The 15,971-nt window shown below is 44.7% G+C and overlaps 4 non-coding genes and 2 pseudogenes across 4 annotated transcripts; all 6 read right to left on the bottom strand.

Moving 5' to 3' along the window:
- Positions 1 to 343: 343 nt before the first annotated feature.
- Positions 344 to 534, bottom strand: LOC130338099 (U2 spliceosomal RNA). Its single transcript, XR_008878862.1, has one exon. It is a non-coding gene; the product is annotated as a U2 spliceosomal RNA (small nuclear RNA).
- Positions 535 to 2,632: 2,098 nt separating this feature from the next.
- On the bottom strand, positions 2,633 to 2,823 carry LOC130338074 (U2 spliceosomal RNA). The gene has a single exon (XR_008878846.1). It is a non-coding gene; the product is annotated as a U2 spliceosomal RNA (small nuclear RNA).
- A 2,108-nt stretch (positions 2,824 to 4,931) lies between these two features.
- Positions 4,932 to 5,122, bottom strand: LOC130338101 (U2 spliceosomal RNA). Its single transcript, XR_008878864.1, has one exon. It is a non-coding gene; the product is annotated as a U2 spliceosomal RNA (small nuclear RNA).
- A 2,100-nt stretch (positions 5,123 to 7,222) lies between these two features.
- LOC130338100 (U2 spliceosomal RNA) lies at positions 7,223 to 7,413 on the bottom strand. Its single transcript, XR_008878863.1, has one exon. It is a non-coding gene; the product is annotated as a U2 spliceosomal RNA (small nuclear RNA).
- A 2,090-nt stretch (positions 7,414 to 9,503) lies between these two features.
- On the bottom strand, positions 9,504 to 9,707 carry LOC130338083 (U2 spliceosomal RNA; annotated as a pseudogene).
- A 5,026-nt stretch (positions 9,708 to 14,733) lies between these two features.
- Positions 14,734 to 14,866, bottom strand: LOC130338091 (U2 spliceosomal RNA; annotated as a pseudogene).
- Positions 14,867 to 15,971: the final 1,105 nt, after the last annotated feature.

Genomic DNA, 15,971 nt, shown 5'->3' with positions numbered 1-15,971 from the left:
GAAGGGATGAGATTTTATATTTCTTCATAAGCATTAATCTTATTTTGTCAATTAGGAACATTCAGCACCCACCCGCTATCAAGGCAGCTGCCTATCATGTCATGCCCTACCTGCACAGGTGTGCTGGCTACTCAAATGATCCAATTAAGGAGGCCATTTAGTCAGCAGCAGCAGAAGTCCTGTGCCTGGACGCTCCAACAGCGGCCAGACACAAGCAGAAGCAGCAGAAGCAGCAGCAGCAGCAGCAGCAGCAGCAGCAGCAAGGCCCACAGGGCTGGCTAGCTGGCTAGCCAGCAAGCAGGTAGCAATGAAAGTAGGAATCTTTCTTTTTAACCCTGTAAGGGGGTGGTGCACTGTACCCGAAGATACTGCCATATCGGGTCAATGCATAGGGCGACGGAAGCAAGCTTCGAAATCAGCCCCCGTTCTCAAAAATCCATTTAATATATGGTCCCCAGATAGGGGACGTATCAGATATTAAACTGATAAGAACAGATACTACACTTGATCTTAGCCAAAAGGCCGAGAAGCGATAACCGTGAAAGGGGCGGGCCCAACAAGGTCCCCTTCATGGGCACTATCACTGCTTGCTGTCAGGGAGGCTGCCAGACAATTTTCCATGCACACTCTGGGCTGGGGGGCAGTCAACCACCAGTACACACAGCAGAACCTAAACCCATACCATTATTGCTAAGCAGCAAGACAGGGGCCCATTGCACTCCCACGGGGCCTTTTTAAATGCAATCCATAACCCGGATTTGCCAGGAACCCTTCTTACTCCTCCTACTTGCATGTGACACTGGGCTTAGGATCTGCATAGGAAACACACACACAAGCACACACCTACCTTTGTTGCCTGCAGATGCCTCCTTGGCTGTCCCCAAACGGTATCAAACCAACACCCACGGGAAGCTGTAAGCATAGAGGACATGCCTGCACCCCATTGGACTTACCTGTGTGGGTTAAATCCGGGTTATTTGACAACCTATGGCGGTGATGGTTCTGCTCAGGCAGAGCAGTGCTGATGCTCCTCATAAAGCTGTCGCTGCTGTGAAGGTTCTAGGTGACATCACAATCCCTATGGTTACATACACAACAAAGCTGGGTTGTTGTTGTTTACACTCTGCAAGGCCTGTGGAAGTGAGTGACATCATAGCACTGTAGTTCTGAGGGTTCTAGATGGATGCAACAATCTCCTGTTGCTTCTATGAAGGCCGTAATAGACGACATCACCAAACAGCTCCATAGTCACATACACAGCAAAGGAGAGATGTTGTTTACACCTAGTGATGTCAGTGGTATTGAGTGACATCACAGCACAGTGCTAAGGCTCCTGGGCCTGGACACAGCAGCGGCTGCAATATCTCAACGGAGAATACGTTTATATATATGTGTGTGTGTGCGCGTATATATATATATATATATATATATATATATATATATATATATATTTCTCCGCCGAAATCACTTTTAAACCCATTTCCACCTTTTTTTCCCTTCTCTTCCTCTTACTTTTTTTTCACGTTTTTTTACGTTTTTCTCCTTTTCGCCTCTTTTCTGGGCGTATTATTCTTCTTTTTCTTCTTTTTTTTCGTCTAATGCATACCCCATCAGTGCAGCAATGCTTATTCAATACCGCCAGCAGATGGAGACACTGGGGGATAATTTTCTAAGGATTTATACTGATTTTTCCTGTCTGAATTTGTCGCACAGAAAGTTGCAGGCCAAATATGTGTGACATTTCTGCGACTTTAGCTTCTAGAGCATTTTTACAACATTATACATAGGTGCTGAATACATAAAAAGCGACTGTTCAGCGACAGACAAGTCGCATCGGCTGAAAGTAGGCCAGAATGTCAGTCCATGTTGGAGCAGGTTTAGATACAGTCTAAAGCATAGATCTCAAAGTCTGTGCACAGAATTTAGCAAGGGCCTCGCACCTTCTGATGCATCAGGTAGGTGCACTATAGCATAGCCTAACCCTCTGTACTTTGGTCTATATTGATGCGGGACATAGACAGCCAGCTGATGACCAATCCATTAGTGCAATGGATGGCTGGAAGCATTTGTCTTTGCCTTTGCAATACCACAGAAGCAATGCATGGTCAATGTACAGCAATGACACACCTGTGTGAACAGCCAGGAGACCCCCCCATGTTATGTTACATAGTTACATAGTTAGTACGGTCGAAAAAAGACATATGTCCATCAAGTTCAACCAGGGAATTAAGGGGTAGGGGTGTGGCGCGATATTGGGGAAGGGATGAGATTTTATATTTCTTCATAAGCATTAATCTTATTTTGTCAATTAGGAACATTCAGCACCCACCCGCTATCAAGGCAGCTGCCTATCATGTCATGCCCTACCTGCACAGGTGTGCTGGCTACTCAAATGATCCAATTAAGGAGGCCATTTAGTCAGCAGCAGCAGAAGTCCTGTGCCTGGACGCTCCAACAGCGGCCAGACACAAGCAGAAGCAGCAGAAGCAGCAGCAGCACCACCTTTTGTTTTTTGGCTGCAGCAGCAGCAGCAGCAGCAGCAGCAGCAGCAAGGCCCACAGGGCTGGCTAGCTGGCTAGCCAGCAAGCAGGTAGCAATGAAAGTAGGAATCTTTCTTTTTAACCCTGTAAGGGGGTGGTGCACTGTACCCGAAGATACTGCCATATCGGGTCAATGCATAGGGCAACGGAAGCAAGCTTCGAAATCGGCCCCCGTTCTCAAAAATCCATTTAATATATGGTCCCCAGATAGGGGACGTATCAGATATTAAACTGATAAGAACAGATACTACACTTGATCTTAGCCAAAAGGCCGAGAAGCGATAACCGTGAAAGGGGCGGGCCCAACAAGGTCCCCTTCATGGGCACTATCACTGCTTGCTGTCAGGGAGGCTGCCAGACAATTTTCCATGCACACTCTGGGCTGGGGGGCAGTCAACCACCAGTACACACAGCAGAACCTAAACCCATACCATTATTGCTAAGCAGCAAGACAGGGGCCCATTGCACTCCCACGGGGCCTTTTTAAATGCAATCCATAACCCGGATTTGCCAGGAACCCTTCTTACTCCTCCTACTTGCATGTGACACTGGGCTTAGGATCTGCATAGGAAACACACACACAAGCACACACCTACCTTTGTTGCCTGCAGATGCCTCCTTGGCTGTCCCCAAACGGTATCAAACCAACACCCACGGGAAGCTGTAAGCATAGAGGACATGCCTGCACCCCATTGGACTTACCTGTGTGGGTTAAATCCGGGTTATTTGACAACCTATGGCGGTGATGGTTCTGCTCAGGCAGAGCAGTGCTGATGCTCCTCATAAAGCTGTCGCTGCTGTGAAGGTTCTAGGTGACATCACAATCCCTATGGTTACATACACAACAAAGCTGGGTTGTTGTTGTTTACACTCTGCAAGGCCTGTGGAAGTGAGTGACATCATAGCACTGTAGTTCTGAGGGTTCTAGATGGATGCAACAATCTCCTGTTGCTTCTATGAAGGCCATAATAGACGACATCACCAAACAGCTCCATAGTCACATACACAGCAAAGGAGAGATGTTGTTTACACCTAGTGATGTCAGTGGTATTGAGTGACATCACAGCACAGTGCTAAGGCTCCTGGGCCTGGACACAGCAGCGGCTGCAATATCTCAACGGAGAATACGTTTATATATATGTGTGTGTGTGCGCCTATATATATATATATATATATATATATATATATATATATATATATATATTTCTCCGCCGAAATCACTTTTAAACCCATTTCCACCTTTTTTTCCCTTCTCTTCCTCTTACTTTTTTTTCACGTTTTTTTACGTTTTTCTCCTTTTCGCCTCTTTTCTGGGCGTATTATTCTTCTTTTTCTTCTTTTTTTTCGTCTAATGCATACCCCATCAGTGCAGCAATGCTTATTCAATACCGCCAGCAGATGGAGACACTGGGGGATAATTTTCTAAGGATTTATACTGATTTTTCCTGTCTGAATTTGTCGCACAGAAAGTTGCAGGCCAAATATGTGTGACATTTCTGCGACTTTAGCTTCTAGAGCATTTTTACAACATTATACATAGGTGCTGAATACATAAAAAGCGACTGTTCAGCGACAGACAAGTCGCATCGGCTGAAAGTAGGCCAGAATGTCAGTCCATGTTGGAGCAGGTTTAGATACAGTCTAAAGCATAGATCTCAAAGTCTGTGCACAGAATTTAGCAAGGGCCTCGCACCTTCTGATGCATCAGGTAGGTGCACTATAGCATAGCCTAACCCTCTGTACTTTGGTCTATATTGATGCGGGACATAGACAGCCAGCTGATGACCAATCCATTAGTGCAATGGATGGCTGGAAGCATTTGTCTTTGCCTTTGCAATACCACAGAAGCAATGCATGGTCAATGTACAGCAATGACACACCTGTGTGAACAGCCAGGAGACCCCCCCATGTTATGTTACATAGTTACATAGTTAGTACGGTCGAAAAAAGACATATGTCCATCAAGTTCAACCAGGGAATTAAGGGGTAGGGGTGTGGCGCGATATTGGGGAAGGGATGAGATTTTATATTTCTTCATAAGCATTAATCTTATTTTGTCAATTAGGAACATTCAGCACCCACCCGCTATCAAGGCAGCTGCCTATCATGTCATGCCCTACCTGCACAGGTGTGCTGGCTACTCAAATGATCCAATTAAGGAGGCCATTTAGTCAGCAGCAGCAGAAGTCCTGTGCCTGGACGCTCCAACAGCGGCCAGACACAAGCAGAAGCAGCAGAAGCAGCAGCAGCACCACCTTTTGTTTTTTGGCTGCAGCAGCAGCAGCAGCAGCAGCAGCAGCAGCAGCAGCAAGGCCCACAGGGCTGGCTAGCTGGCTAGCCAGCAAGCAGGTAGCAATGAAAGTAGGAATCTTTCTTTTTAACCCTGTAAGGGGGTGGTGCACTGTACCCGAAGATACTGCCATATCGGGTCAATGCATAGGGCGACGGAAGCAAGCTTCGAAATCGGCCCCCGTTCTCAAAAATCCATTTAATATATGGTCCCCAGATAGGGGACGTATCAGATATTAAACTGATAAGAACAGATACTACACTTGATCTTAGCCAAAAGGCCGAGAAGCGATAACCGTGAAAGGGGCGGGCCCAACAAGGTCCCCTTCATGGGCACTATCACTGCTTGCTGTCAGGGAGGCTGCCAGACAATTTTCCATGCACACTCTGGGCTGGGGGGCAGTCAACCACCAGTACACACAGCAGAACCTAAACCCATACCATTATTGCTAAGCAGCAAGACAGGGGCCCATTGCACTCCCACGGGGCCTTTTTAAATGCAATCCATAACCCGGATTTGCCAGGAACCCTTCTTACTCCTCCTACTTGCATGTGACACTGGGCTTAGGATCTGCATAGGAAACACACACACAAGCACACACCTACCTTTGTTGCCTGCAGATGCCTCCTTGGCTTTCCCCAAACGGTATCAAACCAACACCCACGGGAAGCTGTAAGCATAGAGGACATGCCTGCACCCCATTGGACTTACCTGTGTGGGTTAAATCCGGGTTATTTGACAACCTATGGCGGTGATGGTTCTGCTCAGGCAGAGCAGTGCTGATGCTCCTCATAAAGCTGTCGCTGCTGTGAAGGTTCTAGGTGACATCACAATCCCTATGGTTACATACACAACAAAGCTGGGTTGTTGTTGTTTACACTCTGCAAGGCCTGTGGAAGTGAGTGACATCATAGCACTGTAGTTCTGAGGGTTCTAGATGGATGCAACAATCTCCTGTTGCTTCTATGAAGGCCATAATAGACGACATCACCAAACAGCTCCATAGTCACATACACAGCAAAGGAGAGATGTTGTTTACACCTAGTGATGTCAGTGGTATTGAGTGACATCACAGCACAGTGCTAAGGCTCCTGGGCCTGGACACAGCAGCGGCTGCAATATCTCAACGGAGAATACGTTTATATATATGTGTGTGTGTGTGCGCGTATATATATATATATATATATATATATATATATATATATATATTTCTCCGCCGAAATCACTTTTAAACCCATTTCCACCTTTTTTTCCCTTCTCTTCCTCTTACTTTTTTTTCACGTTTTTTTACGTTTTTCTCCTTTTCGCCTCTTTTCTGGGCGTATTATTCTTCTTTTTCTTCTTTTTTTTCGTCTAATGCATACCCCATCAGTGCAGCAATGCTTATTCAATACCGCCAGCAGATGGAGACACTGGGGGATAATTTTCTAAGGATTTATACTGATTTTTCCTGTCTGAATTTGTCGCACAGAAAGTTGCAGGCCAAATATGTGTGACATTTCTGCGACTTTAGCTTCTAGAGCATTTTTACAACATTATACATAGGTGCTGAATACATAAAAAGCGACTGTTCAGCGACAGACAAGTCGCATCGGCTGAAAGTAGGCCAGAATGTCAGTCCATGTTGGAGCAGGTTTAGATACAGTCTAAAGCATAGATCTCAAAGTCTGTGCACAGAATTTAGCAAGGGCCTCGCACCTTCTGATGCATCAGGTAGGTGCACTATAGCATAGCCTAACCCTCTGTACTTTGGTCTATATTGATGCGGGACATAGACAGCCAGCTGATGACCAATCCATTAGTGCAATGGATGGCTGGAAGCATTTGTCTTTGCCTTTGCAATACCACAGAAGCAATGCATGGTCAATGTACAGCAATGACACACCTGTGTGAACAGCCAGGAGACCCCCCCCCCCCATGTTATGTTACATAGTTACATAGTTAGTACGGTCGAAAAAAGACATATGTCCATCAAGTTCAACCAGGGAATTAAGGGGTAGGGGTGTGGCGCGATATTGGGGAAGGGATGAGATTTTATATTTCTTCATAAGCATTAATCTTATTTTGTCAATTAGGAACATTCAGCACCCACCCGCTATCAAGGCAGCTGCCTATCATGTCATGCCCTACCTGCACAGGTGTGCTGGCTACTCAAATGATCCAATTAAGGAGGCCATTTAGTCAGCAGCAGCAGAAGTCCTGTGCCTGGACGCTCCAACAGCGGCCAGACACAAGCAGAAGCAGCAGAAGCAGCAGCAGCACCACCTTTTGTTTTTTGGCTGCAGCAGCAGCAGCAGCAGCAGCAGCAGCAAGGCCCACAGGGCTGGCTAGCTGGCTAGCCAGCAAGCAGGTAGCAATGAAAGTAGGAATCTTTCTTTTTAACCCTGTAAGGGGGTGGTGCACTGTACCCGAAGATACTGCCATATCGGGTCAATGCATAGGGCGACGGAAGCAAGCTTCGAAATCGGCCCCCGTTCTCAAAAATCCATTTAATATATGGTCCCCAGATAGGGGACGTATCAGATATTAAACTGATAAGAACAGATACTACACTTGATCTTAGCCAAAAGGCCGAGAAGCGATAACCGTGAAAGGGGCGGGCCCAACAAGGTCCCCTTCATGGGCACTATCACTGCTTGCTGTCAGGGAGGCTGCCAGACAATTTTCCATGCACACTCTGGGCTGGGGGGCAGTCAACCACCAGTACACACAGCAGAACCTAAACCCATACCATTATTGCTAAGCAGCAAGACAGGGGCCCATTGCACTCCCACGGGGCCTTTTTAAATGCAATCCATAACCCGGATTTGCCAGGAACCCTTCTTACTCCTCCTACTTGCATGTGACACTGGGCTTAGGATCTGCATAGGAAACACACACACAAGCACACACCTACCTTTGTTGCCTGCAGATGCCTCCTTGGCTGTCCCCAAACGGTATCAAACCAACACCCACGGGAAGCTGTAAGCATAGAGGACATGCCTGCACCCCATTGGACTTACCTGTGTGGGTTAAATCCGGGTTATTTGACAACCTATGGCGGTGATGGTTCTGCTCAGGCAGAGCAGTGCTGATGCTCCTCATAAAGCTGTCGCTGCTGTGAAGGTTCTAGGTGACATAACAATCCCTATGGTTACATACACAACAAAGCTGGGTTGTTGTTGTTTACACTCTGCAAGGCCTGTGGAAGTGAGTGACATCATAGCACTGTAGTTCTGAGGGTTCTAGATGGATGCAACAATCTCCTGTTGCTTCTATGAAGGCCATAATAGACGACATCACCAAACAGCTCCATAGTCACATACACAGCAAAGGAGAGATGTTGTTTACACCTAGTGATGTCAGTGGTATTGAGTGACATCACAGCACAGTGCTAAGGCTCCTGGGCCTGGACACAGCAGCGGCTGCAATATCTCAACGGAGAATACGTTTATATATATGTGTGTGTGTGCGCGTATATATATATATATATATATATATATATATATATATATATATTTCTCCGCCGAAATCACTTTTAAACCCATTTCCACCTTTTTTTCCCTTCTCTTCCTCTTACTTTTTTTTCACGTTTTTTTACGTTTTTCTCCTTTTCGCCTCTTTTCTGGGCGTATTATTCTTCTTTTTCTTCTTTTTTTTCGTCTAATGCATACCCCATCAGTGCAGCAATGCTTATTCAATACCGCCAGCAGATGGAGACACTGGGGGATAATTTTCTAAGGATTTATACTGATTTTTCCTGTCTGAATTTGTCGCACAGAAAGTTGCAGGCCAAATATGTGTGACATTTCTGCGACTTTAGCTTCTAGAGCATTTTTACAACATTATACATAGGTGCTGAATACATAAAAAGCGACTGTTCAGCGACAGACAAGTCGCATCGGCTGAAAGTAGGCCAGAATGTCAGTCCATGTTGGAGCAGGTTTAGATACAGTCTAAAGCATAGATCTCAAAGTCTGTGCACAGAATTTAGCAAGGGCCTCGCACCTTCTGATGCATCAGGTAGGTGCACTATAGCATAGCCTAACCCTCTGTACTTTGGTCTATATTGATGCGGGACATAGACAGCCAGCTGATGACCAATCCATTAGTGCAATGGATGGCTGGAAGCATTTGTCTTTGCCTTTGCAATACCACAGAAGCAATGCATGGTCAATGTACAGCAATGACACACCTGTGTGAACAGCCAGGAGACCCCCCCATGTTATGTTACATAGTTACATAGTTAGTACGGTCGAAAAAAGACATATGTCCATCAAGTTCAACCAGGGAATTAAGGGGTAGGGGTGTGGCGCGATATTGGGGAAGGGATGAGATTTTATATTTCTTCATAAGCATTAATCTTATTTTGTCAATTAGGAACATTCAGCACCCACCCGCTATCAAGGCAGCTGCCTATCATGTCATGCCCTACCTGCACAGGTGTGCTGGCTACTCAAATGATCCAATTAAGGAGGCCATTTAGTCAGCAGCAGCAGAAGTCCTGTGCCTGGACGCTCCAACAGCGGCCAGACACAAGCAGAAGCAGCAGAAGCAGCAGCAGCACCACCTTTTGTTTTTTGGCTGCAGCAGCAGCAGCAGCAGCAGCAGCAAGGCCCACAGGGCTGGCTAGCTGGCTAGCCAGCAAGCAGGTAGCAATGAAAGTAGGAATCTTTCTTTTTAACCCTGTAAGGGGGTGGTGCACTGTACCCGAAGATACTGCCATATCGGGTCAATGCATAGGGCGACGGAAGCAAGCTTCGAAATCGGCCCCCGTTCTCAAAAATCCATTTAATATATGGTCCCCAGATAGGGGACGTATCAGATATTAAACTGATAAGAACAGATTTTTTTTTTAACTTGACTACCCTTACGGGGGCAACTTTATTAAAAATTAAATAATGTTAACAAAGTTGTGCAAATATGTCAATAAATACAGTTACATATAAATAACATATTTACAACATATTAAAACATAAAATGGGCACTTGGTGGCTTTACAAGATAGAATTCCATTCTTTTAAAAACCATTTTCTAGATAAAAGCGGAAATCTCTTCTTGTCTAAAAGATAGTACTGGTACATTTCATAAAAACAGATAGATAAAATGTCCTTCACAGATAAAACCTCATGCTTGAACAATAAAATATTCCTGGCCTTCCACAGAGCTGCCTTCACACAGTTTATGATCTTCCATGCAATAGTCTCTTGAGTCCGTGTTGGGCATTCCAGGCAACCATAAAAAACCACTGCAATATTTAAGTCTTTTAGTCCAGTTATCCTTTTTACCAGAGGGAGTATCTTTGTCCATATTTTCTGCGAGTAAAAACAAGTCCATATTAGATGGTGCACGGTCTCCTCTTGTCGGCATCCCTCCCTCGGGCAGGTTGCAGAGTTGGATAATCCTCTTCGGTGCTGGAATGCCCGACATGGAAGACACTCGTGTGCGCAGCTCCAGGCCAGGTCCTTCTGTGAATTAAAAAGATAATTAATACTCAACATCTTCCAAATCTGTATACACTTCTGTTCGTTAAAATTTTTGATGGGAGTCACGATACTGGTTTCTTTTATTTCCTTTAGTAGTTTTTTGCTATTGCACAGATCCTGAACACTTTTACCTTTAAAATTATATAAGTTTAAAATTTTTCCTAAAATCATGTATTGAGGGGGTAAATTCAAAGAATAAGGGCAACTTAAAACTGTAGAAAACCAGCCGTTCCTCCGCATAAAATAACCAGTATTAAAACGAACAAAATAAGACCAGTAGCTATCTTTAAAAACAGTAGTAAAACACATGCTAAAAAACTTTATTAAAAGGAAAGCTTTAAAATCTGGAAAATCCTTACCGCCCCTGGAGTTCGGTTTTATCACAATTTGTCTCTTTAATTTTTCGCTCTTAGAACTCCAAAAGAAAGTAAAACAAGCTTTTGTTATTTTCTTTAGAACCATTTCGGGGGGTGGGAAAACCAGACTTAAATACAATAAAATAGGTAAAAGCACCATTTTTGTAATTAAAACCTTCCCTTCCATTGTAAGTTCTCGCATGTTCCACATACATATTTTCTTATTTATTTTTTGAGCCACCAAGTCCCAGCTATTAAAACCATTATTAGACTCGTCAAAGGAGACACCTAAAATCTGCACCGACTCAGACACAGGGACGGGCACATCATACAAAGGCATTCCGCCTATGTTTAAAATGTTACTTTTGTTAAAATTGACTTTAAAACCGGAGGCACAATTAAAATATTGAATCTGTTTTAGCGTCTTCTGAAGCGATGGGGTGTCCCTGCAAAACACCGCAACATCGTCCATGTACCCGACTACCTTCGCCTCTAGTCCCCCTCCTCCTGGCAGGGGGACTCCATGGATCTGCTTATCCTTTCGTATTGTACATAAAAGAGGCTCTATTGCGCAAATGAAGAGTAGTGGGGACAAGGGACACCCCTGCTTCACTCCGGAATTTAAAATCACGCCCTGTGTCTTAAAACCATTTACTAAAATTTTACTAGTACAGTTATCATAAAAAGCTCTAAGAGACAATAAAAAGCCATCAGGTATACCCATTTTCTCTAAAACCTTAAAAAGATAAAAATGTGACACCCTGTCGAAAGCTTTTTCAAAATCTATGGATAAAACCGCCAGCTTTCCTTTTCTTAATTTGGTGTCGCTAATTACATCCTTTAAAAGGTTTAGGTTCTCCCATAAACTCCTCCCAGGCACCCCACAGACTTGGTTTGTATGAATTATTTTATGGATTACGTTCTTTAAGCGGTTAGCACACAGTTTCGCCATTATTTTATAGTCGCAGTTCAGAAGGGTGATTGGTCTCCAGTTTTTGAGTTCCGACCGGTCTCCCTTTTTGAATAGCAGGGAGACATCACCCTTCTTCCATGAGCCTGGGAGGATTTTAGACTTAAAGACTTCCGTAAAAAGGGAGAACAAATCTTCTTTTAAAATACCATAAAAAGTAACATAAAATTCAATGGGTATACCATCCGGCCCAGGCACTTTACCTGTTTTAAAACTCTTGACGGTCTCTAAAATCTCCTGCTCTGAAATATTCTGCAATAAAAAAGACTGTGAGACAGGATCTAAAAAATTGGTGATCTCCTTTAACGAGTCATTCATAAAACATTCATCAATGTGTTTTACATTAAAAAGATCCGCATAAAACTCTTGCACCTTTTTTAAAATACCCTGTACATCATTCACTCCTTCAATGTTTTCTATTAACCTTCTATTTTCATGTATTTTCTTAAAAAAATACCTGGAGCAGGTCTCGTTTTCCTCAAGATGCTGTATTCGAGACCTAAAGATAATTTCTTTTCCTTTCTGCTCCAGGCACTTAGTTATTTCTTTTTTAAGATCATGTACCTCCTTCTCCACCTCCATCCCATGTGCTCTGAATTTGTACAGGGTTTGCAGACGAGTATTTAGGATATTATAAAATTCACGTTTTTCTTTAGCTTTCCTAACCCCAACACGGATAAAAAATTCTTTTATTTTTAGTTTCATTTTTTCCCACCAGATACTGGTGGGAGTGTTGGGGTCTTTTACTCGTCTGCATTCCTTGTAAAAGGTGATAAAATCTGATAAAACCTGCGGATCTTCTAAAAGGGACACGTTTAACTTCCAGGCATTCCTACCAGTTCTCCTTTTAAAATCACTTTTAACTTTAAAATACAATAATTTATGGTCAGAAAAAACATTGGTAAAAAGATCACAGTTAAAAGGCAGTACTTGATAAGAACAAAAAATAAAATCTATCCTGGAGCTACAGCTTGCATTGCTCCAGGTAACACCGTCTTCCTCTGGTACGTTAAAATTACATTTTTTAAAAACATCAGTGAGATTAAAATCTAAAATCAAGTTTTTTAACATAAAAGACGTCTTATCATAGTTCCTACTCACTGCGTTCGAAAAACGGCGTTCTCCCCTTAAAATACAATTAAAATCACCTGATAAAACAAGAGGACTAGAATTGTTAATAAAAAGGGGTAAAATCTCCAACATTTTTATTCTTTCATTCTTATCAGGAGAACCATAAAAATTTAAAAACTGCCATTTAATACCATTAATAAAAGCGCTGACCAATAAAATTCTGCCTGGTAAAATTTCGTTAAAACTCTCAATTAAAACGTTCCCTTTAAAAAGTATGGCGACCCCTGCTGATCTGGACTCATTTGATCCAGACCAGACTGATGGACCGTGCACCCAATCATCTTCATATTCTTTATAATTTAATCTGTGCGGGATGCCACATTCCTGCAGGAAAAGGACGGAAGCAGCAAAAACCGACAAGTAATTAAATAGGGCAACCCTTCTTACTCTGGCGCTCACACTTCTCACGTTCAAGGACAGACCGGACAACTCAGCCATGGGAATGTACAAGAAAATGTCTTACACCTCTGATTCCCCCTCCGAAGCCTCATACCCCCCAAAATCTGACTCAACTGTACGCATAGAGGAAGCAGGAGAGGAGGCACCATCACTCAGCCGACCCCCCTCCTCCATCATGATTGAGGCATAGTTGTTCTCGGGCATCCTGGCAATCAGGGCTCCAGACTCATTGGGTTCTTCCACCTCTTGCCCCTCCATAGGGGTCGGGTGTTCACTTAGTTCCGTCTCTGGTACCTCAGAGACGGTCACCCCTGAAACCTCCTCCTGGCAGGGAGGAGGGGGGGTATCCCCTATGGGGACCTGTGGAGGAACGTCACTTGGGTTCCCTGCATCCGCAGGTACTTCCATCGGCTCCCCCTGGACCGCCTCCGAATAGAGTCTTCTGGAGCCCCTCCGCCTTTTAACCTTCACCTCTCCACCCGGGTCATCGCTCTCAGGGGGACCCTGAGCCAGAGGTTGCTGAGGAGCGGATTCGGCCGCCGTCCGCTCCTCTCTTAACCCAGCATGCTCCTGGGGGCCAGTTTTTCCACCACTTGCACGTTTTTTGGCCATCCTCTGCTCTTTAGGGTCCCCTCCTTTTGCCTGAGGGGGGTCTTTCTCCTTCTCCATCTCACCGCTTACCTCTTGTGGGGGGGTAATCACTGGCTCTGCTTGCCTCGGCTGGTGTCCCGGTTGCTGTCCTTGCTGCCTCCAGGGTTGCCACTGCTGCTCCGTCCTATGTCTGTGGGGACAAGAGGAGAAAAGGTGACCGAATTGTTGACAGAAATTGCACCTCCCTCCTCTTGTGCATTTCTCTGTCTCGTGCTGTGTGCTACCACATTTTTTGCATGTACTTTCACAGTTTTCTTTTGTGTGTCCATATCTGTGACACTTCCTGCAGTAGCTTGGCATCCCCGCATAAAAGAGGTCGCCACACATATTATTTATTTTAAAACGAGCTGGTGGTAGTTGTATTCCCCCTGGCAATCTGTCATCTTTTTTGCATGTAACCTGAAATCTCCACTTAGATGTCCAGATGCCACAGCTGTTCATGATTTTTCCTCTGCACTCAACCTTACTAAAATAGACTTGTAAAAACAACTCAACATCGTGTAGGTTGGCGAAAGGGGAATACATCTTTACTACCACCAGCTTAATATCGTCTAGAACGTGCTCAATAATCCGGACACCCTGAAGCTTTTTGTCTTTACTCGCAGCAGCTCTGGTAACAAAATCTCTGTGGATGCCATTTTGTGTGAACGTCACATCAAAAATTTTACGCTTCGGGTAGTCCTGGATTGCCAATATCTCGCCCTTCTGTATTCCGAAAACTCCTCCGAGCACGTCCTCTACTACGAATTTCAAATCGTCCGCCCTTTTGGTATCATCCGTGAGAATGACTCTCACGGTGTTTTTGATCCTTGCGTATGCCGGCACAGAACCTGGATCCGGATCATCATCCATGGTTCTAACCTCTCTCCACCCGAAGGTCTTGAGAGGCGATCGCTACTCGTTACCCTGGGACTAGGCCCTCTCCCCAATAGCAACAAGTGGGTGAAGCCCAGGCAATAAACCTGGGCGATCCCACAAGGCCGAGGAGAGGGGTACCCGAGTACCTTCTGACCAGATCTCCTGTATTACTACACTTGATCTTAGCCAAAAGGCCGAGAAGCGATAACCGTGAAAGGGGCGGGCCCAACAAGGTCCCCTTCATGGGCACTATCACTGCTTGCTGTCAGGGAGGCTGCCAGACAATTTTCCATGCACACTCTGGGCTGGGGGGCAGTCAACCACCAGTACACACAGCAGAACCTAAACCCATACCATTATTGCTAAGCAGCAAGACAGGGGCCCATTGCACTCCCACGGGGCCTTTTTAAATGCAATCCATAACCCGGATTTGCCAGGAACCCTTCTTACTCCTCCTACTTGCATGTGACACTGGGCTTAGGATCTGCATAGGAAACACACACACAAGCACACACCTACCTTTGTTGCCTGCAGATGCCTCCTTGGCTGTCCCCAAACGGTATCAAACCAACACCCACGGGAAGCTGTAAGCATAGAGGACATGCCTGCACCCCATTGGACTTACCTGTGTGGGTTAAATCCGGGTTATTTGACAACCTATGGCGGTGATGGTTCTGCTCAGGCAGAGCAGTGCTGATGCTCCTCATAAAGCTGTCGCTGCTGTGAAGGTTCTAGGTGACATCACAATCCCTATGGTTACATACACAACAAAGCTGGGTTGTTGTTGTTTACACTCTGCAAGGCCTGTGGAAGTGAGTGACATCATAGCACTGTAGTTCTGAGGGTTCTAGATGGATGCAACAATCTCCTGTTGCTTCTATGAAGGCCATAATAGACGACATCACCAAACAGCTCCATAGTCACATACACAGCAAAGGAGAGATGTTGTTTACACCTAGTGATGTCAGTGGTATTGAGTGACATCACAGCACAGTGCTAAGGCTCCTGGGCCTGGACACAGCAGCGGCTGCAATATCTCAACGGAGAATACGTTTATATATATGTGTGTATGTGCGCGTATATATATATATATATATATATATATATATATTTCTCCGCCGAAATCACTTTTAAACCCATTTCCACCTTTTTTTCCCTTCTCTTCCTCTTACTTTTTTTTCACGTTTTTTTACGTTTTTCTCCTTTTCGCCTCTTTTCTGGGCGTATTATTCTTCTTTTTCTTCTTTTTTTTCGTCTAATGCATACCCCATCAGTGCAGCAATGCTTATTCAATACCGCCAGCAGATGGAG

The sequence above is a fragment of the Hyla sarda genome, unplaced genomic scaffold, assembly GCF_029499605.1.
Source record: "Hyla sarda isolate aHylSar1 unplaced genomic scaffold, aHylSar1.hap1 scaffold_513, whole genome shotgun sequence".
Classification (NCBI taxonomy): Eukaryota; Metazoa; Chordata; class Amphibia; order Anura; family Hylidae; genus Hyla; species Hyla sarda.
Note: the sequence above shows the minus strand (reverse complement) of the source record. Positions and strands in the feature narration are given on the sequence as shown.